Source organism: Aptenodytes patagonicus, chromosome 1 (genome assembly GCF_965638725.1).
Source record: "Aptenodytes patagonicus chromosome 1, bAptPat1.pri.cur, whole genome shotgun sequence".
Lineage (NCBI taxonomy): Eukaryota > Metazoa > Chordata > Aves > Sphenisciformes > Spheniscidae > Aptenodytes > Aptenodytes patagonicus.
The window spans coordinates 156,207,113-156,232,925 of NC_134949.1; the positions used below are offsets into that span (position 1 = coordinate 156,207,113).

General features: G+C 43.4%; 1 long non-coding RNA gene across 9 annotated transcripts in view; it reads right to left on the bottom strand.

Annotated features, from left to right (window-relative positions):
• The window catches only part of LOC143171137 (uncharacterized), a 39,561-nt gene continuing 13,748 nt past the window's right edge, over positions 1 to 25,813 (bottom strand). For 5 of the 9 annotated variants that reach the window (XR_012997148.1, XR_012997144.1, XR_012997142.1 and 2 more), the window contains 4 exons: positions 14,434 to 14,517; positions 5,298 to 5,421; positions 1,037 to 1,133; positions 1 to 576 (listed from right to left, as the gene is read on the bottom strand). This is a non-coding gene — a long non-coding RNA (uncharacterized LOC143171137). Of the gene's footprint in view, positions 577 to 1,036; positions 1,751 to 5,297; positions 5,422 to 14,433; positions 14,518 to 23,468; positions 23,551 to 25,813 lie in introns of all 9 variants that reach the window. The other 4 variants (XR_012997143.1, XR_012997147.1, XR_012997151.1 and 1 more) reach the window with 3 other exon arrangements.

Consider the following 25,813-nt stretch of genomic DNA (forward strand, 5'->3'; position numbering starts at 1 on the left):
TCATTATACCATATACGTTTAATGGTTTGGACATCTCAGTGCCCACATGAAAACAAGGAAACATATATTGCAAAAGGCAGCATAATTGTTTCAGCAAGGAACATCCATCCCACACTCCTAGAAATATGAGATTCAGCATCACGAGATCCTAGCATTATGTCATCAGCTGCATGAGTTTCACAGCTTATCTTTCTGATTTTATGTTACAGAAGTAAACTCCAACAAAAATGTGTAACACTGCCAATTTAACAGCACATTTATGTTAATACTAGCTGAAGTGGTTTCAAGAAGGTGAATAGGATCAATGTTTCTGTACATACGTGTGCACTTAAGCATATATATATGCATACACACACATGCACATATATATGCATACATGTATGCGTGTGCACTATGTACATAAGCTGTCTTTAGAGATGTCATTATTTTAAAAGGTTGATTCCAAGTACTTTAAACTTGAAAACAATGTTCCATACAGTTGACCAATTTAAAGAAGCCCCTGCTGGTGCACGGAAGACTGAGCTAGCTGATATCATTAAACATCATCAGATGAGGCTGCAGGTAGCTGAAACGTTCCTTAATGAAAATTTAAAGAGAACAGATTAAAATTATATTCTTCCAATCCAACAAAACACAAAGGTAAAGACATTCAATTACAACCAAGATCTCATTTAGCACTGAAGGAGTGTTGTTTGTTGATCAGAATTTATGGCCTGAAGTGAGCAGCTAGGCTTGTGACTATGTATAAAATTACTTTCTACAATGTACTCTCCTAACACTCAGATACAGTTATGGAAGATGACGTCTTCCGTAATCTCAGACTGTGATGTCCATGACCAAGAGTTAGAAAATCTCAGCAACAGCAACAAAGATCTTTTTATCTGTGCTATTCTATCTCCTAACATTGTGAGAAATAAAATAAATCCACAATGACATGTATTTGTTTTTTGAACTACTAGGTTAACTATTTTAATAGGTTTTTGTTGGCCAATAGAGTAAGTGGCACCAAGGAAGTGGTTTGAGCAGGATACTCTACCTGTGTGTCTGTCCAGAGCGCTGGCAGCTTTCCCCTGGGCACATCAGGAGGGTTTTTCAGTGAGAAGACATTGAGGGTGCTCAGCTCTATACCAGATCTGTCATGAGTTCAGAGAAATGCATCACGTCTTTAAAATCTCATCACTAAAAAAGATACTGACAGGCAGGAGTGTGACAAGAGGAGAGGAAGAATAACCAAGAGACGGAAAGGACTGATTTATTGGGGAAGATTAAATGAGCTAAATAGCTATGGGTTGGCTTTAACGCTAACTAAACACATCACACTAGTTAAAAGATACTGGAGGAAAACAGCATCAGCAAAGGAAAAGGACATTTGCAAAGGGAGATAACTAGGAGAGATATGGTGATGTTAAGAAAGGAAAAAAAACTTCTGACAACAAGATACTCTAGGCCCCACAATCTCTCCCTAGGGACATGGCATCACTTAGGACATTTAATCTAGGCACACAAAACAACCAAAAATATGCCATAGGAAACAATCTCACGGTGTCAGGGAGCTGTACTGAATGACCTAAAAGGTACACTGCTAATTTGCGTGCACCTGTTATCTGTGATTTTCCTTGCTTGTATGGCCAACTCATTGTTACTCGTGTGTATTTGGTTTCTCTGGGCCCAATCCAACTCATGCTGTACTCAGCAGAAGTTTCCGACAGGAGCAATAGGACCTCAATGTCTTTTCCATGTCTTTGCTGTTCTAAAAAGAAAAGAAAAGAAAAAAAAAAAAACACACACCACTCTGCAAGAACTATTAATGTATATTGTGTATGAATGTATATATAACTAAACCAGATCGGTCCCTTAATATTTCTTGGGTATTTAAACCTGTGTTTATCCTTAGAGGTATCTGGGAAAATGTGCATTTGCTTTCATACAGTGGAGCTAAAATGTTTGCTAGGGAAGAAACTTACAGTTCTTCTGAAAATAACTTCTATGAAAAACTGCCTTGGTCACGGAAGAATTAAGACAATTCTCTATACTAAACTAAAAAAAAGGTATTACAGAGAAATGGCAGAGCTCTTTCTATTGCTAAAACAGTAATGCAACTGATGAAAGAAGCTAACAATGAATTCTGAACACAAGGCTGTAGTTTTCAAATATTTTTACCCAATATCTGAGTGTATATAATCACATGATGCTTAAATTCCAGCTCACTTGCAGGTAGGGAATCACTATTTTGTGGCAGCTCAGTGTTGGCCCCTTGGGAAGCACAAATTTCTGTGTAAGTGGGGCTGAATGTTCAGGGGTCAGGGCTGTGTTGTCCATATATCTAGCAGCTGGTATTGTAAATCTTTAGAGCAGCACTTCTTGAAAATACTAAACAGACATTTTGGTAGCCAGTATTGGGCCTGTGGCTATACTGCTTCAGGCTGTGATCTCGTCAGCTTTTACAAGATAAGTAGGGTCAGGCAGGGTCAGCACTTGGATTGGTAACTCTAAGGAAAGGCAGGAGCTGCAGGAAGTGTCTTAGGCAATAGAATAGATGTAAGTGTTTTCCCTGAGCCTTTCCTAATACCCTGACGAAGGCGTAACGCCCAGCTGTGACGTGAGAGTGAGATCCTCACCCTCTGCAGTCATCAAGCGCCTCATTTTCAAAGGGGTCTTCCCCTGACCTGGCGTGGAGGTGTGCGGTACAGTAAACAGGAGACCACACAACTCGGGTACCGCTTGCACATGTGCGTGGTCCTGGTTGAATGGCGTGTAGATGCGTGGCCCTAGCATGTTTCATCAGGAAGGGGGTACAGGTGAACGACATTTCTGACATCTTTGGGGATGCTGGCAGCTCCAAATTAAGTCTTTGTCTGTGTTTATAAAACAAAAGACAAGTCTATTGAGCCAAGACCTTGTACACCAACTTTCAGCCTCACACATTTCTACAAAAAGTATAGAAGAGCTGATAATGAAATCCTTGCCCAATGGTCTACATTGCCAAGAATTTTAAATTGTAAGTTAACCAATTTCTCCTCTAAAGTTCAAACAATAAATAAAATTCTATGTGAAAAATGGAGCCTTTTATTCCTTTGTCAAAATCTGATCAGAGTAAACTACAGATGTTAAAAGGCACTGTAGTTCAAAGAATTAAAAAGAATCTTATGGGGTTTGTATGAAGAAAAGAGTTTTAGAGAATAATATGGAAAATATTATAATGCTATTATATAAATCAGTGGCACATCCTCACTTTGAATACTGTCTTCAAATTTGGTCACCTCATCCCTGAAAAAAGAAAGTAGAAATAGAACAAGTCCACAGAATGGCAATAAAAATGATGAAAGTCAAAAGGATGGGAAATTTCTTGAGAAGAGATAAAGAACACAAGCACCAGCTTGTCTCTCAGGGAAGATTCCCCTCATGGGACTGCAAATCATACACAAACCCTCTCCATAAACTTGGAACAAGCGCTGTTGCCCAAGATAATCTAGAAGATGTCCTTGGATGCTAGCGGTTCTTCTGGAAGGCTTTGGGCCCTTGCATGAAGCAGACATTGCACATATTTTCCTCATCTCTTAGAGGACTATCAGCCACTGGAGGCCAATGTGACCTATGGACAGTGGACAGGACACAGAGCTACACATTAGCAACACCTTTTTTCCTTTACTGACTATATCCCAAACTCATTTTTTGCTCTCAGTTTTAGAAACATCACTTTTCCATCCCTTCCTTTCAAACTTTGGATGAGTTTTTCAGAAAAGCATATGTGATTCAGAGGTACAAATCCATTGACCTGCCTGGCAATCTTTTCAGTTAAATTACTCAGCTCCCTCGGAAACGTGCCATTTGTCTATTCAAATAGTCTCAGCCCTGAAGGACTTGCACAGTCTCCCTCACTTTGTGCAATGGGATCCCCAGGCTTCGTCAGAGCTCTGCTTAAGCATGACTGTAATATAAATAACATTTTGTTCTCATGATCTTCCAACCTAATTAACAGCAAAGGAAAAAAAAAAAAAAACTTTCCTATCCTGCAAGGTGAAACGAAGAGGTATCAAATTTCAAACGGATAAGAGGTATTGCTTTTCCAAACAATGTACAGTTAATTAATGGAACTTGCTGCTGCACGGATAGTACTGAGAGAAACAGCATCATATTCGTAAATGAGGAGGCATTTTTAGGCATAAAAGCAAATCTTCACACAAAGTTCAGATTGGGTTAAATTCAGTAGCATGTATTATGCAGAAGATCAGATTAGATGATAAATCGCTCCTAGCCTTAAAAAAATCTGCGAGAGTTTTACTAGCTGGTATTCTGTAATAATGTCTAACCATCCCAGCGGTTCTTGACGTATGCCAGTCAATAGACAGGGTCAGGAAGGCATCTTCATCCATGGTAAACTGTTATACTGTTAAACATGTGCGGTGAGGAGGGAGAGTGTCCTTCCATATTGTCTGGTGTTGGCCTCTGTTAAAGTCAAGGCATCTTAGGATTGACCAGTGCCAGTGACCGCTAAGGAGCAGCCAGGAAGGAGTCCTACTACTCTCAGAGTAACAGCAGAGCATCACTGAACATCTACGTATGGGAAGTGAGGGGCTGTCTGACCTACTGATGGATTATCAGGGTAGGCATGGATTCCTACACTGGGCCTTCAGAGAATCAGGAAGGACTAGGAGGCTTTTCAAGCTGATGGCTGTTCACGTCTCTTTCTAGAGCTGGACCAATCTTTCTCCTCCAACCCTGTGTGGGAACCCTGGAGGCAGCAGTCATATTCATGCTAGCATGGTGTGCCTTACAGCCCTGTCTGCAGATCAGGAAAAAGCAGACCAAGATCAATAAGGTCTTGGGCAAAAGAGGTTTGGAGGAAGGTGAGGAAACCAAAGGCTCAATGGCTGCAACTAGCCTTATTTTTTGATCTATGTGACAGCACACCCTGGAGTCCTAGTGCCCCATCACCCAGACCAGCATCCCTTCAGAGTGTCCCCAGTCCCTGTCTAAACCCAGGCCCACCCACAGGAGCCTATGGAGACATAAGGCCCATCCTCAGCTGCCCATGGCTGAATTGTACAGCTGAACCTCAGAAGCAGGACAATGTTCCCCATGGGCAGGTGTAGTCTACGGTGCCTCTGGCACTCTTTTCTACTTCAGATATCCTCCAATGGGGGCAGAGGCCAGGAGATCTCATTTGTCCTTAGAGATGTTACCTTATTGTGGTGATGCATGATAGATATCTGGTTCATCTCTGAACTGTTAAAAAGATGTTAATGCTAACAAGGTACCAAGAGAATAGAGGCCCTTTTTTCCATGATTGCACTTACCTACAACTTCAGTCATCTTACAGGCCCCACAAGAAATCAGGGAGGATGTCTTCTAGGGAATAGCTGTGCTGGAGTCATTTCAGTTGTGGGAAGTTGTTTCAGTCTTGTGGGTTGGAAAAGTTATCTACCCAGGGAAAAAAAAGAAAAGAAAAAAAAAAATTAAAAGGAGCAAATCAGCTCCTTACACTAGCGGTTTTACACCAGCAATCTGTACTTTCGTATAAAGACAGAGCATATACATAAAGTAAGCACAAAATGCACACGCAGTTGTGATTCCCGGATGTTTGTAATGGCAAGTTAGATTGCAAATTATTTCTTCAGGGGGCAGAAAGCACAGTGGAAAAAATGTATATTATTCATAAAAATGATTGTCCTGTTCACTTGTATACCTCTGCAATTTATTCCATAACAGCTTTTTACTTCAAAGAAATCACTAGCTAATGACATCTCAAACTTAAAAAAAATCCACTTATTCACAACCCTGTCCCTGAGGGAATTCCCGCGTGTTATCAGAAATTTTTCCAAAGATCATTAACAGATATTACAAACCAATTGAAACTGAGTATTTTCTTTGCAAATTACTTTTAACTTTAGAGCTATTGAAAAAAGACATTGAGTGATTTAATTTACTTAATCTGTCTACAGATTGCAGCTATGTGCATATCCTGTGATTGCATTTCCAACAAAAAGCATATATAACTATCCCTAATAGAGATATTTTTCTAAATTATCGTACAAGATCAGTAAGATCTCTGAAGATATTAATGTTTACTTTTTCATTTAGAAAATTGCATTCAAGAAAGAAATGGGCACCTTTATTCTGTTGTTATCTTAGAAATAATAACACACCATAATACTTATTTTACCTGCTATTTTAATTAAAGCTCCAATAATCATCATGTCTGTATATCCTTTGAGGATATATTCTACCAATTTTTCTGAAAAATCACTGTATTTTCATTAGGCTGTGAAGCCAATAGTTTAGAAACACCTTACGCAGCAATGAGTATACCGAATAAGATCCTCTATCTTGTGCCAATCCAAAACAGCTAGGTGTAGAGTAAGCTAATTCAGCAGAGGAGGGCTGGAGAAGGTATCTTATTCTCCACCTTATTGCCTTAAACTCCTCCCAGAGAACCTTATGCGTATCAGCACCACTTCTGCAGGAAGTATGGAAAATATCTTCCCCCATGAATATTTAGCTTGGAGCTTCCTGGCTAGGGTTCCTGCTCTCTTTGCAGATAAGAGATAAGGGCTTGAACCCCCTGAAGCTCAGGTGGACTTCAAAGGTATTTACTTTGAATGACAGTGAAGGCAGCTGCTGTACTTTGTGTACTGCTCAGTCCCAATTGCGTGTTACACATGCTTTGCCAGGTCGCTCTTTGAAGAGATGTGGGCAAAGCGATACATAGTTTGAGGAAACAAATCAGGATTAGCTGCTGAGAAGTTCAGCTCAGCTGAGCTGGTGACTGCTCGGCCAAGAGACACGAGCAGAAGAAGGATTTTAGATGTCTTGAGATCTTTATTAGCAAAAATGTGGGTGATGAACTTAGGGGGGGTGTGGATTAGGATTCTGGACTTGGACATCTATATGCCACGTGAGCCTCAGTCATCTCCTTCTGTAGCTTTGGGCCCAGAGATGACTATTCAGAGAAGGACCCAGATTTGTCACAGCAAATAGATGCCTAAGCATCTTTTCACATCTTGCTTAAAATGGTGGGAGAAGTGTGCAGAAAGGGTGACAGAGGATTTGCACCTTCCGCAGATATTGTGCATCTTCCCACCGGCTGTGTCAGAGGCCTGGGACCAGCTTAACAACCTCTCCATTCCCAGTACTATTTAACTCTCACTCTCCTGCTGTTTTCCTTTCCTGGGTTACAACAAAAAGATTTCACAGCGAAAAGAAATTTTTCCCAGTGCACCAAAAAGCATGGGTCCGTTACCTTGAGCCAATTTTGAAACTGTGTCAGTAGCTGGTGAAGGCTGAAAAGATTACTCCCTGAGCTACATGAGGTTTGGGTTTGTCCTGTTAACATTGAGAGACCAGAAATCTTTATAAAGGTCCCACAGTGTTAACTTGGCAGCTTGTTCCTTTCCACCATCCCCTGGTGGCAGGTGGGAATGAGAAAGGAGACGGCTGGCTGTTATTGAGCAAGGAGTATCTGCACAGCTTGTTGACTTGGTTTTAACCCACGCTGCACCCAGGTAAATGCAAAGGGAGGATGGTATGTTCTTCCTTTCTCCTGGTAAAGGTGCAGCCTCTCAAATTTGTCACGTTCCTGCTCTTTCACCCACATGACTTGCTCAAGACACTTCTCCAGTCATGGTCCAAACCCCTAGTTTACAGCTATAATAGTGCTGCAGGTGTCAGTAGCTGCCACTGTGAAATGCTACTGCTTTTTAGGATCCCCGCTTTTTAGAGGTGTGTCCCCCACCCTTCTGTCACACACATGCAATGGGCATTACAGTGTCAGCTCAGATGGTGCACATATAACCCCAGAAAGACAGAGCCCCAACACATTTGCCGGTGGCTTTCACGTCGCGCTAGCAGTGCATACCTGGCTCCGGGGATGAGTCAGTTCAGCGCTGGAGCATCCTCCCCCTCTTCCCTCCCCACCTTCCCCCATCCTAGATGCCTCGTGTTGCTTGTGTTTTAATACAACCAGCTGCCCCGAGCTCTGGGGCTCCTTCTGCGTGGGGACTGGCGGCAGAAGCCACCACTGTGCCGCCGTCAGGGGTGACCTGGACTTTCCACCTGCCAGCATCGGGCACTGCGCTCTCAGCTGCCAAACTGGCACGGCTCCACTGGCCGTGGCGGCTGAGCACCTCTGTTGTCACTCAACCCGGGGCATCTCCATGGAGTCTGATAACACACCTGCTAATTAATGCCAGTTGTGATCATTGGTCAGATCCTCAACTGGGATAAATTGACACGGTTCCATTTAAGCCTGTGACAATTAGCAGCAGCTTAGAGCTGACACAGTGGTTTTCTTTATAACGTGGATATACATCTTGTTGAAAGTGAATAAAACCCACCAATTAATTTCATATAAACTACCAAACAATCAGAAAATGAAATTATTGGCAGTAACTCCCAGCCCTGGCCAAATTACAATGGTGACAAAGAAGTGATAGCCCCAGATATGTTAACAACTCTCTGAGCGATTCAAGCTCCTTATAATAAAAATAATTAATAATAATAGATGTGCTTCTGGATGCATTCACCTTTCTGTAAGGAAAGCCTAATGAGTCTGTCTTTTAAAAAAGAGACTATCAGAAAATTCAAATGTGATTCTATTAACTTGTAAGCATAGCATTTTACATTTTAACAATTGAGCGGATCAAATCTATTCTTGAATTCAATTTTTTTAAGTCTTATAAGCAACACTGTTAAGTGAAAAGGAACAGCCTAAGAACTTTCTCGGGATTCTTTTTCTGTCGTTCGTCAAAATTTCGTTTCAATCAATACTTCCACCCTGTTAGGTCATATCACCAGTCCTCTCAACCATAGTAAGCAGAGCTGTAGTAGGTGTTAAATCCTAACTAGAGGCAAGTAAGGCACTCCTGGAAATAAAGCAAAAGTTTGATAGGTTGTGTCAAAAGGAACTGCTGTTATTATTATAATTTATTATTTGTTAAGCACTGACAATGTGCTCAGTTCTGCTGATTAAGTTCTTCTGAGCAAGTTCTACTGATTAGCTCCTAAGGACAACATACTGTACTACAAAGAAGATATGTGACAGCTATCAAGACTTCCGCTTTCAAGGCTCACTTAGCAAAACAATTACACGCCAGTTATGCAGGTTTTATGAAAAAAAGAGAGAAAATGCATAAACTGAGTAAATATCATGACTTTTGTGTTCACTAATTTTCCTACTCCAGATCTCTCACTTCAGTACTGTCTGACAACCTCAAAGTTACACTGAGATTTGAGGAAGATCTAAAGCCTTATCCCTGCTTATATTCAGTTTTAAGCATCATGCTATATTAAAGGCAAGCACACAGGTTGTACTGTTAGGATCTGTCTTTGGATTTGGGACTCGCTCCCCTGGGAGGGCAGAGGTGGGTGAACGGGGCCACCTCGAGAAAGGCAAAAATCTGAGCACCTTCAGACTCAGGCACACATTTCCTTCAGGCCACAAAGCACATCAGACAGAGTTAGCCAGTGCTACACTCGTAGGTGGTGACCTAACCTTAGAAAGACTTTTGGGGGTGCAGGCGACGAAAGGGAGCATCTTTCCTATCCTTCCGGGTCCTTGCTGACTGCCAGGGCTGTTTCTCTAGCAGACCTGTTGGTAAGTCTCTCCACCCTGAGCTATAGGCACGTTTTTGCAGGGCATCTAGGAGTTGCGATGTTGGGTTTGTGCTGGTCTAGATCCACTGCAGCAATGCCTGTTTTACATCTACTTTAGCATGTAAAGGAATCACAGTTTCTTCCTCCACCCTTACCCTCAGATCCTTTACATGCAGTTTACCTCCAGCATGGCAGATTCCCAAAAAGAGGCATTTGATGGCAAAATAATGCTTATATGTCTGTGTGTACACGGCAGGGGACAGGGCTGGGGACCGGTCCAAGAACCGCTGGCCAAATTTGTGTGTCAGGAGGGTGCCGAACAGACATTGTCCCTTGCCCCGGCCAGGCAACACCTAGGCTTTCTAACCGCAGCGCTGCCAGAGCTCCAGCTGTGCAGATGTTCTTAGAAGAAAAACTCCCTTTTGTCTGCCGCTATCCTCTAGCCTGCACACTTCCCTAAAACCCGCCAGCATGCTTTTTTTTTTTTGGTAACCGACAGAGAAGTGAGTTCTTATATAAATCCTTTGTGTGAAGATCAAACTGAGTGCATGTAGAACTATATTTTTTTTTAGGAGAAAATCTGCCCTAAAAAATCATTCCATGTTATCCCCGCAGAGCGTCTGCGTTGCCTTTTAAAATGCGTCCAAGGCCACCCTCAAGACCAGACTCGACACCGGCAGGCAGCGAGCTGCAGCTGAAGTCTCCCTGCATGCGGGGAGGGCAGAGCGTGGGCAGCCCGGGGCAGGATCGGGGTCAGGGGCAACGCAGCTGGAAGGGGCCGTAATCTGAGTTGCTCCTTACAGACAATGTCAGCCTTTGTACTGATAGAAACTTGTGGGGCAACACGGGAGCCTGGCCGGGGCATGTGAAAAAGGTGTTTCTTTACCTAGCCAGCTTGGACTCCTCAAGCATCCAGCTGGCAGAGCCTGAGGTTTCAGTCAAATCTTGTAAGTTAACATTAGTTTACTAACAGACCGAGGAGTGGAAGATTTGGTTGAGAAAACATAGCCTTTCATTCATAAACTCGGAAACCCTTGTAACGGAGAAAGGAGAATCAGCAAAAATGATCGGCTGATTACAGTACTATTGGGAAATTCTTTAAAAAAAAAAAGACTAAAGGAGAAAGCCCCCAAATGACAGTGGAACAGCAGTTTTAGGATCAATTTCAACGTGGCTTGGTGTTCGACTATTTAACAATTTGATTACCAGCTAGAAAAATTACTAGGTATTAGGCATAGTGAAGCCCCCATGTGTGACACCAAGGAGCAGCACGACTCACTGTAGCACCACACCTTTGGGAAAGACCCCCTCTCTCCCTCTTTCGCTCTTTCTGTTCTTCTGTCTCTTCTTGTGCTCCCAATTTGCTTGAATACAATACAGTTGGGGTTTTACAGGCAGCCCTAATTTTCCCAGAAGGTGCAGCTCTTAAAAAGCAGCTCAGGTTCTTTTACTCAGGACCATAAAAATGGACTCGCACTCCAGTGCGACCATCTAAAAGATGGATGAACCAATTCCATTAAAATAAAAACGTTCTACCTGTGCCCATCCCCCAGCAAAGTTTCAGCCAAAGCCAGAACTAAACCCTAATCTAGCCTTTATTAAAGTGGAGAAAAATCCACTTCCTTTTATTCCCCCATTCATTTTCTGCCACTGTGATTTTCTGAATTTCAGGCAAGCCCATGACCAAGAGCTGCAGAGCCGAAAGGGGCTGGATGTGCCGTATTCCTGGCCCAAATGGAAGCAGAAAATACTAAACATCTTGCATGGAATCCTGTTCTCATCAGGTTTATAGCCCAGCTTTTTCCATCAAAAGCAGTGAGGATGGTACAGACAGAGTTCAGAAATGCATCCAAGCATATGGGAGTATATCTACACTAATCCTCCTTTTGAGCTTCATCCAGCACCAAATCAGAGCCACACCGGAGAGAGGAATAATGCAATAACTCGTGGAAAAAAGCATGGTTCCTCTCTATTAGGACAGGGAAAATTAAACAACGTGACTCACTTTTCTCCTTAAAAACTGTAGGAGGAATGTTAACAGCACAAAGCATGGCAGAGACTGGAAAAAACAAAAGTCAGGTACCACCTGAACTTGCCTGCCCTGTGGCCGTACGTCCCCGTGCACCACAGGCTACACGTGCAGGGCAGTCACCACTGGGACAGCACCGGCAGCCTTGGAAGAGTAACACCATAACTGCACGGGAGGCAAAACTCACCTGGGAGGCTGTGGAAACACCTTTTTGCAGGGTTAACCCACGCTGTGCTCACAGCACTGTGGCTGCAGCCACCGCCTCGAGACGTCCCCTGAAAGCATCGCTGCCAGAGTTCAGGGGAAGAAGGGGTGCGCGGCCTTATTTTCCCAGCCAGAACACAGGGTGCTCTGTTCGAGGGAGGAAAAGGGCTTTGCTGAGCTCATCGGAGGACAAGAGGGCCCTATGGCTGTGCCGAGGCCTGAAGGGTGTGCCATCGGCGCTGGCTCGGATGTGGGAGCAGAACGGGCAGCGCGGTGACACCCCGCTCCCCGTCACGGGCTCTGGCCTCACCTACTGAAAGCAAAAGCAACAGAAAAAGCTGCAAGATGAGATCTGCACCAGGCGCTTCGGATGCTCTAGCAGCAGTCGCACGTGCTGACTGGGGCTCGAGCCCTTCATCGCTTTTTCGCTATGCCCAAAGCAAAAAAAGGAGATCTTTCTAAGAAGTGCAACCGTGCTCCACAGCCTCCGAACGCTGCTCCCTGGACCTGAGGCAAGGGACAGAAAGAAAAATTTTCAACAGAGCTTGCTGCAGGAGTGCTGATGGGTTAGGGAGCTTAAAAAGAGCTGTCAGCTGACAAAACAAGGCGGGTAGTTAGGGATACAAGTTAGGAGAGGGTTTGGCTAACTAACTAGCAACAGGAAAAAATAAATACAGCTCCACGTGCACAAGCATGTACACGTGCAGAGCCAACCCACCACTCAGGCAAACAGCCTATTGTTTCCACACATAAAAATCCTCAAATTTCTTGATCACGTTTATTGCCTTTTCCTGATTAAAACTGGAAGAAATCATATTTATCTCTTTTCTTAAAGAAATAAATCAGTATACGACTCGGTGGAAAACCCTCTGAAACATCCAGTTCTTCAAAATTACTGACTGGAATCTCATCTGGCGTAACTCAGCTTCGCTATGTTGACATCTACAAAGCAGAGCATCTTTACCCCAGCTTAAGATCTGCCCCCATATGCTGTTTCTTTAGAACAACTTGTCTTCCCCTTTTGTTTTCATAATATGCATCTGGTTTAAGGTGACTTTTTCTTTCCCAGCATATGGAGCTGAATTATTATGACGATTTACATTTATTTTAAATCACAACCTATTAAATAGAAAAATAAATGCTAATAAGTTGATATGGTTTACTTCTGAATGAATTATTGATATGAATGAGTAGTTGCAGCTATCATAATTACTGTTTATTAAATAAATACATTTTGAATTAGAGACCCTTGATTAAGAAATCACGTTTTTGTCTGAAAATTGTTTCCCTGCTGCTAGTATAAGAAATACCTCATATTACTCTAAATTAAAAAAAAAGGTTGGTGAAATGATTCTATTTTTTATCTTTTCCTTTGCTCTGTGAACTTGGCAGCGCTTTGTGCATATTCCCTTTCACTGCTTCTCTCCTCTAATCAGTTAAGTGAGGCTCTTTCCCCTCTGTTGTTTGTGTGGATCTGTCACATAGCACCTAGAGACACAAAAAAACATTTTAAATAGGAAAATGCGAAACACAAAAACTAAAGGATTGAGGATCAGATACCTGAAACTCCTCTCAACATTTTCTTTCAAGCTGAGCACGTTTCATATTAATGGTGTCTCTTTAACATAAATAATGATCTAATGAAATAAATATGATATTGAAAGAATCATAAAAAGAATTTTACATTTAAGAATGCCATCTGTGTAACACTTAGCCTAACAATGAAATCATTTCAGCGCCAAAACAGCTCACTCCGCTTCCAGCACAAGTTACAGGAGACTCTAACGGTTTTGCAGAACAGCATAAAAGTCTGAGTTCAATCACAGAAGGAACACCTGGGCTCAAATTCACTGTGGTTCACAGAGACAATGAACCTCGCACGTGAGTTTTGAACTGCTAATGTTTCCACCTCGAGTCATCACGAATTTTTCATGCGGCTGCCAATTTTTATCACAAGGAAATTTAGATATCAGAGGAGAAGATTTTGCGGGTCAGCACAAGAGTATCTTGCGACAACTATTACACCGATCCTCTGCTTTCCCACTGTGCAAAACTGGCCTGCAATCCAGGGTCAGCTTTGTCTGACTGAGGAGCACAGGCTTCAGGAATGAGACCCCTTTTCGTCTATCTGTAGTGAGAAAAGTTCTGCCCGTGAAGCACCTACGACTTAACGCCAGACCCAATGCCAGCTTTTAGGACCGGTGTCCTGAGTCATAGGGTCGTCTGGGCAAGACCCGTGTCGCAGGATGGAGATGCTGTTTCCTGAACTGGGAAGCCAAGCTCTTCCGTGTGCGAGGCGGCGCAACAGAGCCATGCCGAACACAATGGAGATTGTTTGTTTATACCAGCCGAAGAGAAGGGAACATATTTGTTTTGAGTGAGCTGTGTTAGAATACATATTGTTTTATATGCCCGGGCCTCCTTACGCCGTGCTAGTCTTCAATATGGATCAGATCTTAAAACTGCTCGACATACTGAAATAAATGTGAGCTCTACCCACAGAACATCTCCAGACTTAGGCCTCACGTCTATCAATGTCATATCAAAAAAACAAATGTTCAAAAAAGAAAAACAACAAAAGTATCTTAGAGACGGTGGAGGATGCTCACGTGCAGTAGATGCCATTCAAGGGGATGCTGAGGAATTACTTGGAAAGAGAAATCCGCGTAACAAGACTGGAGAACAGAGTAGGCCTGAAAGAAAAGGAGAGATAATTAAGGTTCACTGAAAGAAATATGACTTGTACCGGTCAGGTTTGTATTTTAGAAGTTATTCTGAAACCGAGAGGAAATTCTTCCTTCACATCAGTGATACGGCCGCATTAACATCTCCCTGGGCAAAGGTGCCCACAGCCCATATTTTGCTTAAAGATATAATCGTGAGAGCATCCACAGAGGAAGAGTTAAAGCGCTGTTCAATAAACAACCTGAAGTGCTGTATGCTGTATTCATATAAGGGAAGGCATGAGCCAACAGAGAGAGATGTTCAGCTGCAATCAAAGAGGTTCTGAGCCTAACTGAGCGCTCACATGACAGTTGGGATCATTTCGGATCCCTTCCAATGAAGATAAAATAGCATCAAAAGCAGGGAGGCTTTTTTTCTTTCTTTTAAGGATGAAAACACAACATCATTAGTCAAATTTACTCTGAACTTCCACCTCCTTATGTTGATTTGTACTCAGGTTGAGTAAACATATCTTTCCATCAAGGTAAATAAATGTAAAAGCCTATCAGTAACTTAATTGCTTAACGAAGGATGCAGTGTGGGGTGTAACACTGTTTTTGACTATACTGTTGAAGTTAACGACCTCTCAAAAACACCTATTATACAGCTTGGCAGTAAAAAAATCTATTCCTTCTTGAAAATTTGCTTATTGAATTTCAACCATTTTCCAGTCATTTTTTCCTAGTGTTGGGGAGGGGGTGGAAACTTCCGAGTACAGTTTTTGCAGGTGGACCAGTGTAAAATGGAATTTATTCATTTGAGACGCTGCCCTTTGGAGGCCTGCATGCCCCAGAGAAATTAAGCTTGAGAGAAGCGGGGAGTCCACAGGAAGGGCAGAAGTTACACAGCGTGGGGGAAACATCTCCAAATGAAAATGGCCACAGTACTGAGTGGGGCCATCCGCTGAGGTGGGTGGGGGGCTCAGCCCACGGATGTCAGGCGGGAGCTTGATCTCGGATGCATAGCACAGACCTAGGACATCTGGGAATGTGCCCTCCTCTGCTCTTGCACACCTAGTACCCTGGATTGAGAGGACCCATGGGAGAAAGCAGTTGTTCCAGTTAAAATCAAGCCGCTTAATAGAGGTGCAGGCAAAATCAGCTCTCCGGTGAGAGGACAGCGAGGGAGGAGGGTATGCCACACGTCTGAGATCGAAATCTGGCTCACGGTGGGCAGGCAGGCAGAGTGCAGAGGCACAGCTGCCAGCCTGACATGATGGATCAGAAAAGCTACTAAGGAGCTCCGAGTCCAGGCAATTGAAGCAAAGCAAAACACGAAAAGGCAATAGGTCAGCCCATCTTTACAATCTATCAATTAAACTATCGTCCGCTTCCAAAGGCATATGATGTCCTGAGCAGTAGACATCCCAGCACGTGATCATTACTGTGATGGAGGGACAGGCTTACCAACAGGAATTAATAATAATAATTACTAGGAGCGCTAATAATTTTGGATAGGTCGTTCTGTAGTGAACCCCTCTGAGGAAATAACATGGTTGGGTATTTTGGCTTAATTCTATAGTCCCATATCAGCTTTACTCAGCCCGTTGGAAAACAAAGGTGTCCATTACATGGGAGGCTTTTGCCAAAATCTCACCCTCCTTCAGTTAGTCAGCAGTGGTGAGTGCTGCGGAGTCGGCTTCAGCTGCTTTCTCCAAAACCCCAAAGCTTTCAGAAACATTCATTTCTGCCGGCATCACTCAACAGCTCATTGTTAGGATTTGTTCTCACTGGCATGCATGAACGGAGACTGATGTATGAGGCGATCCAGAGTGACAGCCTTCAGCCCCAAAAGTGGATACCTGCTTCCCTTAGAGTCCAGGGACTCACACTTGACTCAGGGGATATACGCAAAAATTATCTTTCCTCTCTCATTTGCCTGTGTTAAGCCTAAGCGTGTTCATCCAAATTAGCAATCAGGCAAACTGTGCATGCAGAAATCTGCACTTGTACAAACTGTGCGGGTTTTTTTGTAACATTCCAAGACTAAATATCTTGACAAAAGATGAAAACCCTTTAACAAATCTACCCCTAGAGAAAAGTAACATTTTTTTATTCCATTTACTGTCAAATGACATAAAGAAAGTATAGCTGAACACAGTCCTATAGGTTGATTTGTTGCTTTAAATAATGTCACTAACATCCAGGTATCAATGTGATGGTGCAGAAAAAAAAGTTCATATTGAGCTAGATTCAGTTACAGACCTAGAAATTGAAATTAAGTCTGATGCTACATGCTTAATTCATGTTTGTGTGACTGAGAAAGGGAGTATCTGGTTTACCTTGAATTTCCTGCCTGAGTGTGGTGAAAACATGACCCATTGCATTAATTAAAAAATAGTTTTCAAATGTCGCTTAAGTGGTATTGCACTGGCAGGAGGAGACAACCACTTTTTTGTCCTCAACATGTCATGCGATATAAAGGAAGCTGTTCAACATATTTTTCCTCAATTCCTAGGTAGGTCTTACAATTCTCACTCAAGAATAGGAAAAAATATGATGACCTCTCACAATTAGAAGCCAAAGATTCTTCTTTAGTTTGTCCCTCAAAGCCCATAATCCTCTTCTGACCACATAGATTGAAACAGGTGTATACTGGCAATTATCACACATTATGCAGGTCTATACTTCTCTCATATGGGTGTTACAGCCCGTATGGTATGTTCACGTTTAATACCCAAAAATACCGTATCATATCACTGGAATTTCAACCAGCACACATTTGACTACTGATTTCACATATGGGTCTGGGACTAACTTTTCTCCTAATATGGTGATGGCACAGGCACTATTTAAATGATTCCTGAGCCTTGTAAATATACACCAGATGTATCTTTTGTAAATGTTACATTTTTCAACATCTCAGCATTTGTGAATAGTTGAAAGCGATGCCAGCCATGCTTTAATGGGGCACAGAAGTGTACTGCATTCAAAGAAATGGCACACCATTGCAATAGTCAAAATTACAAGTGCTGTCAAAAAGCTACATTTTCGCTTTATTGATTAGCACCAGGTAATGCAGTGCTCCGCATCGCACCCTCATACGTGCCTGTTTCAGCTGATGTTTCCCTGCACGTGGGTACACAGAGAGGGACGTGGAGCTCCCAGGGCTGCCCCGGGGAAGGAGGAGGGCAGAGCCCCGGAGAGCCAGGTGTGCCCCCCTGGCCACCCTGGACAGCCAGAGGTGGAGCGGGAAGCGGTGCGGGGGCTGATGCTCCCGGAGCCGTGGTCACCACCCATTGCCAAGAGGCAACCGCAGGGATGCACCCACCTTCCCAGGGCTGGGGAGGAAGCAAAGCACACCTTTCCCACCGGCACTGATGCTGTTTGAGGCTACGATACGTTTTCCTGCAGCTCGGGCTCCTGCTGCTTGGTCCTTCCTCATTGCAGAGGTAACTCAGTACAGGCAGAGGCATCTCCTGTTAGGGACCTCTCCTGGAGCACAGGGTGAATTCATTCAGCCGTAAGAAGCAGCCACCTCCTGGGCTTTCCTGGACCCCTTTTTTCCCCCAAGCTTTCCTGTGTCACTGCAGAAATCTCGCAGAAGACCCAGGAGCACATGTGTGATGGGCTATGGGAAATGTCCACTCCGCACTTTCTCCTGGCACTTGCCTTACCCATCGCCACCACATCCCGACTGCCCCAATGGTCTCCCTGTTAGCACCAGGCAGTAAAAGCAGCCGTCAGAAAATCAACCATCACATCTGCCTGAAAATGCACTTCTTTGCAAGATTTGCCCCCCAGCTGTCCCACAGATAAGAGGAAAGGCCTTTAAAATGTTGCACAGTTAGTATTATTCGTAAGCCAGAGTGCTTTTGCTCTGTGAATTTCATGCTGGAGTTGCACCGTGCGCCTCAGTCCAGCAAATCAGCTAAAATCGGAGCTAGGTGACACATGACAATAAACTTAGAGGGAATGGACTAGATGTAATGCCCTACTACAAGTATTATTTCCAAGTTCACAGGCTTGCAAATTAAAATGTCCCTGGATCACTGCCATAAAAAAGAACATTAAAAATCAGGGGAAGAGGTCTGGGCATCTGTTAGAAGCATCTAATATATACCAAATGTGTACACTGAGCTTCTTAGATATATGCGTTGCTGAAATATAGCCTACGACTAATGTAAAAGCAGAAATATTTTAATTGTATTTTTCCATTTGGTATTCAAATGAAAAAAAATATATCTTATTAAACACAACACTTGGCTTTTCTATTTTAATAAAAAATAAGTTGTTGAGGAAAAGAAAAGCAAAACTACTGATTCCTTTCCTTATGATGATCAAATGAGCCTTTCATGTTTGTATCTTATACTTCACTTTTTAGCATTTTGAGGCAAATAGCAGATATCAAAACTTAGTAAATAATCAAAGACTTATTCAGTTTTTCCAAACTGTCATGCTGCTTATCTTGTAATAACTGATCTCTTAGGTAGCATAAGCTATTTAATTGCTACTGAAGATTATTTGAATGAAAAAAGAGACGACTTTCTCCCTTACCCCTCAAAAAGACAAAACTATATTCTTCAAAAAGACACATGCCGACAGATAGATTCTGATCTCTTCTACACACGCACAAGTGCAGTAGCTAATTTTACAAGATTTGATAGGAGCTGCGTATCTGAGATTACACCCTGTCCTCCTGACTGCACATTCCACATGGAAAATGGCTTAATTTGGAATTAAATTTTGTTGCTGATAAATCCAGACTCTGTAGTCTCTGGGCATCCGAATAACCAAACCTATTAAATTATTTTAAAAAGCAGCTAAGTATGCACAGCAACTGTATTTTAAAGGGACTTTTTACAGTGTTGGCAAAGTGCGTGTTCATGTATCCCCCCTGACATGATAGACTGTAATGGCTTCGGTCTGTCATGTCAACCATCTGCATATTAAACAGTCCCTAAGTACACATTGACACAGCAGACCCTAATAGCTCTGAAGCCGTAACAATCTATTGAGTCAATAATATGCATGTTAAAGACCATCTCTTGTACTTCCGTCAATATCTTTTATCTTTTCCTTAATTTGTATCTTCTTTTTATATGTATATTCGGAGTTAAGGTTTTAGGAACCTTTATCCTTTAACGTGCTGCTGCAGATGTGAAACATGTGGCACAGAGAGGCATAAGCAGTAGCAAAATCCTTCCCTAGTATCTGGGCCAGATCCTAAAACCAGGACTGTAAGATTTTTATGCTGGCAGCACACATTCTTCCAGATAAGGTGGAAATATCCCCTCTTTTCTGCTGGGCCGGATCAGGTGCTCGTGAAAAGCCCAGGAAAGGTTTCTGATGATTTCACAGGCTTTGGATGGAGCCCAGTGTGATGCTACTCATTTCCTATTATACATTTCCTTCTAATTAAATGAAATAGGTCACAAGGGGAAAATGAAACAAAAGACAAATGTATTTACTTACAGTAATATCAACCCCCAAAAAAGACAATCAGAAACAAGAGAAAAGATAATACAAAATACACTGTCTCTTCATTAACTTGAAATTATGTCTGGTACCACAGTCTTAATTCATCCCTGTGTGATCCCGAGATCTTTTATAGCATGGAAGAGGGAGACTGTTATTTAAGCATAGGAAAATGGTGAGTTAACTTCCTTTGTCTAAATAACCACAGAAAAAAAGCTTAATTTGCTTTTCCAGAATTCACGTCACCGTACCGTGGTGTGATCCTCTCACACCCTGATCACAGGACTTTCCCATCTTCTTCCGCTCCTCTTGCTTTCTGTAAGCATCACGATTTGGCTCACCCTTTTAAAAGTGAAACCAAAGTGCAGTTTGTGTTTCCAAAAGGCACCCCAGGGACAGGGAGGCCACTTGACCCTATCGGCAGATCTTACTGGCCTGAATTCCCCTCTCCTTTCCACTAATTTGACACCGATGTGTCTTTGAAGCACATATGGATTTATTCCAGCATATTCTTGATTAACTTTCAAGCCAGTGAAGGCAGAATCGTGGTACTCTCCCTGTTGCTTTCCAGGAGTGTGCGATTCATCCTCCCTCTGCTTTGCACCATTTCATGTCCCCAAGCACACCAGACCAGATCGTCTACTTCTCTGCCTCACTTCAGGACAGCATCCCCTAACCGCATGACAAGCACTGAAGGCACCTGCCCTCTGTTAAGTCCTCAGCAACTTTCTTCTTGTAGCCAGCAGGCTTTTCTTCCCAATGCAATGACAAGGAAGTCGATCAGATGCCCACGTGCACGCCCAGGGATTTGCCCAACCGTGAGGCAGGTCCTCAAAGCCTCAGAGTAGTGCATCCACTTCATCTTACGTGCCACCGTGTGTGTTATCAGGACAGGACTTTCTAAACAGTGGGTAACGCAGTGCTCACATAGCCACAGTATTCATTATTTGAGCTTATCCACTGACGATCTAGCAAGCAGATTTAGTTTTGGCCAGGAGATGTTTTTTTCTAAATGAAAAAAGCTATTGAAAAAATCAAAGCAAATGAACAAAAGCTAAAGGGTGGGTGCCTTAAAAAAACATAAAAGCAAAAGTCACTGAAAGTCCTGCCGTCTACATTGCCAGTATTCCTTTTAGCTGAGGGAAGCTCCACTTCAGCCCAAGTGGAGCTCTGGAAGGGCTTATTCCTGAGGGAAACGGTTCATTGCCAGCTCCCTCGTGTGATGCCGCAGTTCATCACCAAATAATAAATGAAGCGCAGTCCTCTCTCTGCAATGTTATGGTTACAGCCTTGCCCATTTGAGGAAAGCATGTCCTCCCTGGACTTGCTGCAGGAACTCTCCTTTGCCATTCACTCTAGCCAACCCTGGTACTTGCTGTGTAGCAGCCCAATAGCCAGGACCAGTCCAGCCCTGGTGAAAGTAGGAATGTCACACAGCAATGACATAGCAGCTCTGGATGGTATATGACACCCGCCTGCTCATCTGGCTCTTCTGTTTGCACTGAACAAGCCCTGTAGGCTTCCCTGTACTTACCGGAGTTACCAGGCAATGGCAAAGAAGGACAGGAGAAGGAAGGCTGCTGGCCACACAGCCAGAAAGAGCCCTTTAACGCAAATCCTCTGCACCGAGGATTACTGGGTTGGGTAACACTCACTCCGGGCGGCCAGCACTTCCAGGAATTGTTCCACTGATTTATGAGGAGCGGTCGCCCAGTCCAACCCCGCGTTAGAGCAACTGATACCTGCCACCAGGCGAAAAAAGAGTCACCAGCCTCGGTCAGTAAATGAGCCAGATACCTAAGAGCTATGAAGAGAGGGCGACTGAAACAAATGCGGTGCTGTAGGCGGGGTGCTCCATGTCCCCCCAGCAACCACCTTGTGCACGCTGCAATTGCAAGGTGGGCCTTCCAAGAAGGGCCTCGCTTCCTCCCACTTCGTCCCCTCTCCAGCGCAAGCCCATCCCATGCCCAGCTGCAGCTGAGCCTGCCCCAGGTTGGCCTGACCCCGAGCCCACCAAAGTCAATGGAAAGATTTCCAACAACTTCAGTGATGAGGGCTCCGTACCCTCAGGCAAATGTGGGAGAGCGAAATTTGGGCAGGGCTATGATTTCACTGTCTGTGTGCATAGGACGTCTCCTTTCCCACACGGAGGAATGCTGGCCACCCTTCCCACTTTTTTGGTTCTCAGTGTTCAACACTGCACCTGGAGTTATCTCCCATTTACCAGGGAGCTGATTTAAGTGTCTGACTCAGTCACATATGTTTGGCTCCCTTATCCAGAGTAAGATTTGGCCTACTAGCTGTGAAAACAGCTTATATCACATGTGCTGCAAAGCCTAGCCAGAACAGGCTGAATAAAGGATGAAGTTTAATCATGGAAATGTTGACCTACAAATAGAGAACAAAATGTTAAACCACATGGTATAGGGTGCTGCACGCCCCAAATATCAAGGAGAGGAAAGAAGAATTGAACACAGTTGGAAAGTAAAGCTTACTGTTTGGGGTTTGGGGTTTTTTTCTTTTTCTTTCTGCAGATTCGGAGAGTCAGACCCACACTGTTCCTGCTCGCAATGACACCCTGGCATCTGAAGAACAACATGACACCCACCACAAAATGCTGCTGTTGGCTGGCGCCGTCTAAAGCGGTGAGGTTTGGTGAGGGAGGTGAGACTGCCAAAGGAAGGCGAGTGGGGGTGTCACAGCGAGTGGGACCCGGCCACCGGCGTGACTCAAGCCTACGGGACCTGTACAAACCGGGGACAGGTAAACGTGACGGGGATGAATGCCCCTTTCATCCCACGCCCTTGAAAACTAGCCGTGGGTTACCTCTAACAGCTGGGGGGGTCTTCGTCGTTATTTTCACACCACCTTTCAGCTGGGACGTTCTCACCTTTGTGGGTTTCACACAAAGAAGGGCAGCTTTTTTGGCAGAGAATCCGTTTCCATTTTTAATCACAGCCATCACACAAACAGTTCATCTCACAGGACGTGAAAACTTTCTCATAGGCTTTATTTAACGTCATTTGGGGGGTTGCAAAAGACAAAGAAGAATTTTTTAAATCAACAATCGTCTCGCTTTCAATAATTTGCGGGCTTTGTCTTTAGGTACGCTGCATTTTAGACAAATGTAGTTAACAGCAGCCGGCCAGACCTTACTGACTGACAACTGTTTCTTTACAGGATTTCTATGTGCCAAGGAGCTGGACAGTAATATCCATTTGGTATTCATGGAAAGTACTTGCAGAACAATAATGACAATAATTGCTTCTGATTCTTGTGTTTACAACACTGCCAAAGTATCATTAGAGCCTTATTTATAGATAATAATGCTTATTAATCACACATATTTGAATTTTGGAATGTATTAGATTAATATTCTTTTGTAACTTGGTTCTGTACTAATGCTATGAAAAGCACTTTCTGAATGCAGCCCACTGGGAAGTGCTCGCCTCGGAAAAGTAAAAGCATCCAAGCCATCTGCAGGTGAGGGACAAAGGGCATACCTCTTCCTCGGCAGGCAAACGCCGGAGCCGGACACGCAATTCCCAAAAGCAGCTCCTTTGGACTAAAATCGGGGGCAGACTCCTGAAAAAAAATACCGCGAAAGGTTGTGATAGTAGTGTCATGCTTGAGCTCGCTTTTCGATGCTCTATGAAAGGGTTTGCTTTCTACTGCTTTATAAAGAAAACGGGTTTGGGGGGTGAGGAAGAGGTGCGTCTATCATCTCACTCTTTAACGGCCCATTCTGCCCCACGGGCGAGTTTAGCCTGGACCTCAGGATTCCTCATCAGTCGAGAGGTCAGTAATGAGAAATACCAAAATTTGATATTTCAAAAATCACTTCTAATTTTGGTTATTAAATAATTCCAGCTTTTCTGTATCAACGTCTGCTGCGATTCAATAGCATGATAGAAGGAAAATGGATTTTTAAAAATGACAGTTACAACAAGCAAAAATGTCACCCAAATCTAAATATCAACTGCCATATATTCATATTCTCCTTTGTCTCCCTGTAGCCCATTACAATGCTGAAAAATACACCAAAGCAACCGCAGTACCAAACTCTCCAATTTTTGGTGTGTGGCCAGCTCCATAAATTTGCATTTAAACAAATAAAATCCAGAACAGTGTAGTATGTCTTTTTTTTTTTTTCCTGAGATGGTTCTTCAAGCAAATTTAAAGAGGCTCTGTCAGTTAAGGGACCACATTTCCATCTGCTTTTTTTTTTCCTTTTTACCTGCTGCTGATGTAACGTAACTACTATAAATGCCAGAAATTAGAGAAACTGGGAAGGGGAGGGGGGGGTTGTATTTTATTCTGTGTGTTCATTCTGTGATTTTTATGGTGCTCCCTGCGCAGTCAGGATAACCTGTTCCTCAGTGTCACAGCCCCCATTGTCTCCAGGGATCTTTCACAGTGGCAGAAAAAAGAAATAATTAAAATGCAGAAGCTTTAAATTGGGAAGAACACTTGTGGCTTTGCTGCAACTACCCCGAACTGCCCCTAGCCGATATATTTTAACAGACGACATTACAAAGTGATGGTTCCCCTTTAAAATGTGTTTCACCTATTAATATTCCAGCGTGCTTTGCTTACTGTGTTTATAAAATGCCAGTATTGAGGTTTCCCACGAATTTCAAACCTATCAAGACAGCCGGTGCTGAGCACAGCCCAATCATTTCTAGATGAAGCCAGGATTTAAAATAAAATAAAAACCTAGCATTGCGGTTAGAGATTAAACCAAAGAACGAAGTTGGGGCCAGGATGCGGAGGGGAGCCCTGTCCTTACGTGTTCGGCACAACAAAGAGGGGCACCGCTCCCGCCCCGGGGACCCCAGCTCCTGCTGGGGGCCGTGGGGCCAGCCTGTCCCTGGTTTTGCTGGGAGGAGGGTCATGGCTTCACCCACCACTTGCAGACAAAGAAATTATCCCCGGAGTATGGGCACCGGGGGTGCGCAGAGCTTTGGATCGGGCCCCTTTCCCACTTTCTGCTTGACACCATCCGGCCAAAATTGATCCCAAAAAATGATGGCGCTGCACTGAGGGGATTTTGACTGATAACCAGTCGTGGGTTTCAGTTCTCCTGCTTCTCCTTTTCTGAAGAGGAGCCCGTAACCCCAGGTGCACGCGACCTGCTACGGGGTTCATCGGCGCAGAGGCGTCTACGGCACATTCTCCTCTCCCCAGCCATTGGCTGCCTCTCAAAACGTTTGCTATATTTTCCTTAGGTTTCAGCGTGTCACGGTGCAGAAAGCTGTCCCTCTAACAGGTCTTTAAAATTTGCATCTTATTTTTTCCTAACAGTAGTAAGAAATAGCTGGAAGAGTTCAGAACTAAGATCCTAATTTCAGAAAGTCGAAACATCAGCATTAAAAATCATAATTCACCCTATGCAGATTCCAGACTTCTTATTTTCTTAATTGAGTAATGAATAATAATTTCTATTATTGATGTCTGGTTTTTTCAGGGCAGTAGCAATTTAATCATTTCTCCTACCTCTCTGAAGGAAAAGGCAAAGCAAACAGTTATCGCATGGGGAAAGGTAGGTTTGTGCTTTATATCCGCAGGGCTGATGCTAAACCTATACAAAGATAAAAACAGAAATTTCCAGCGATAGCATTTTACCTTTTTTTTTTTCAGCCAGAGACACCAGAAGTCAGATTTCTACACCCACGTTTGACTTTCTAAAGAAAAGTGGCCACTTTTTTTTTTTAAATACTGAGTTTTCACGGTTTTCGCCGAAGTCAAATGAAGGGGTAAATGCCCAATGCCCTTGAAAAATAGTCCCTTTCCTCCAGTACCCCTGTCCTGTGCCTGTATGACCCCCCAGCATGAAAAAGCTGGCCCT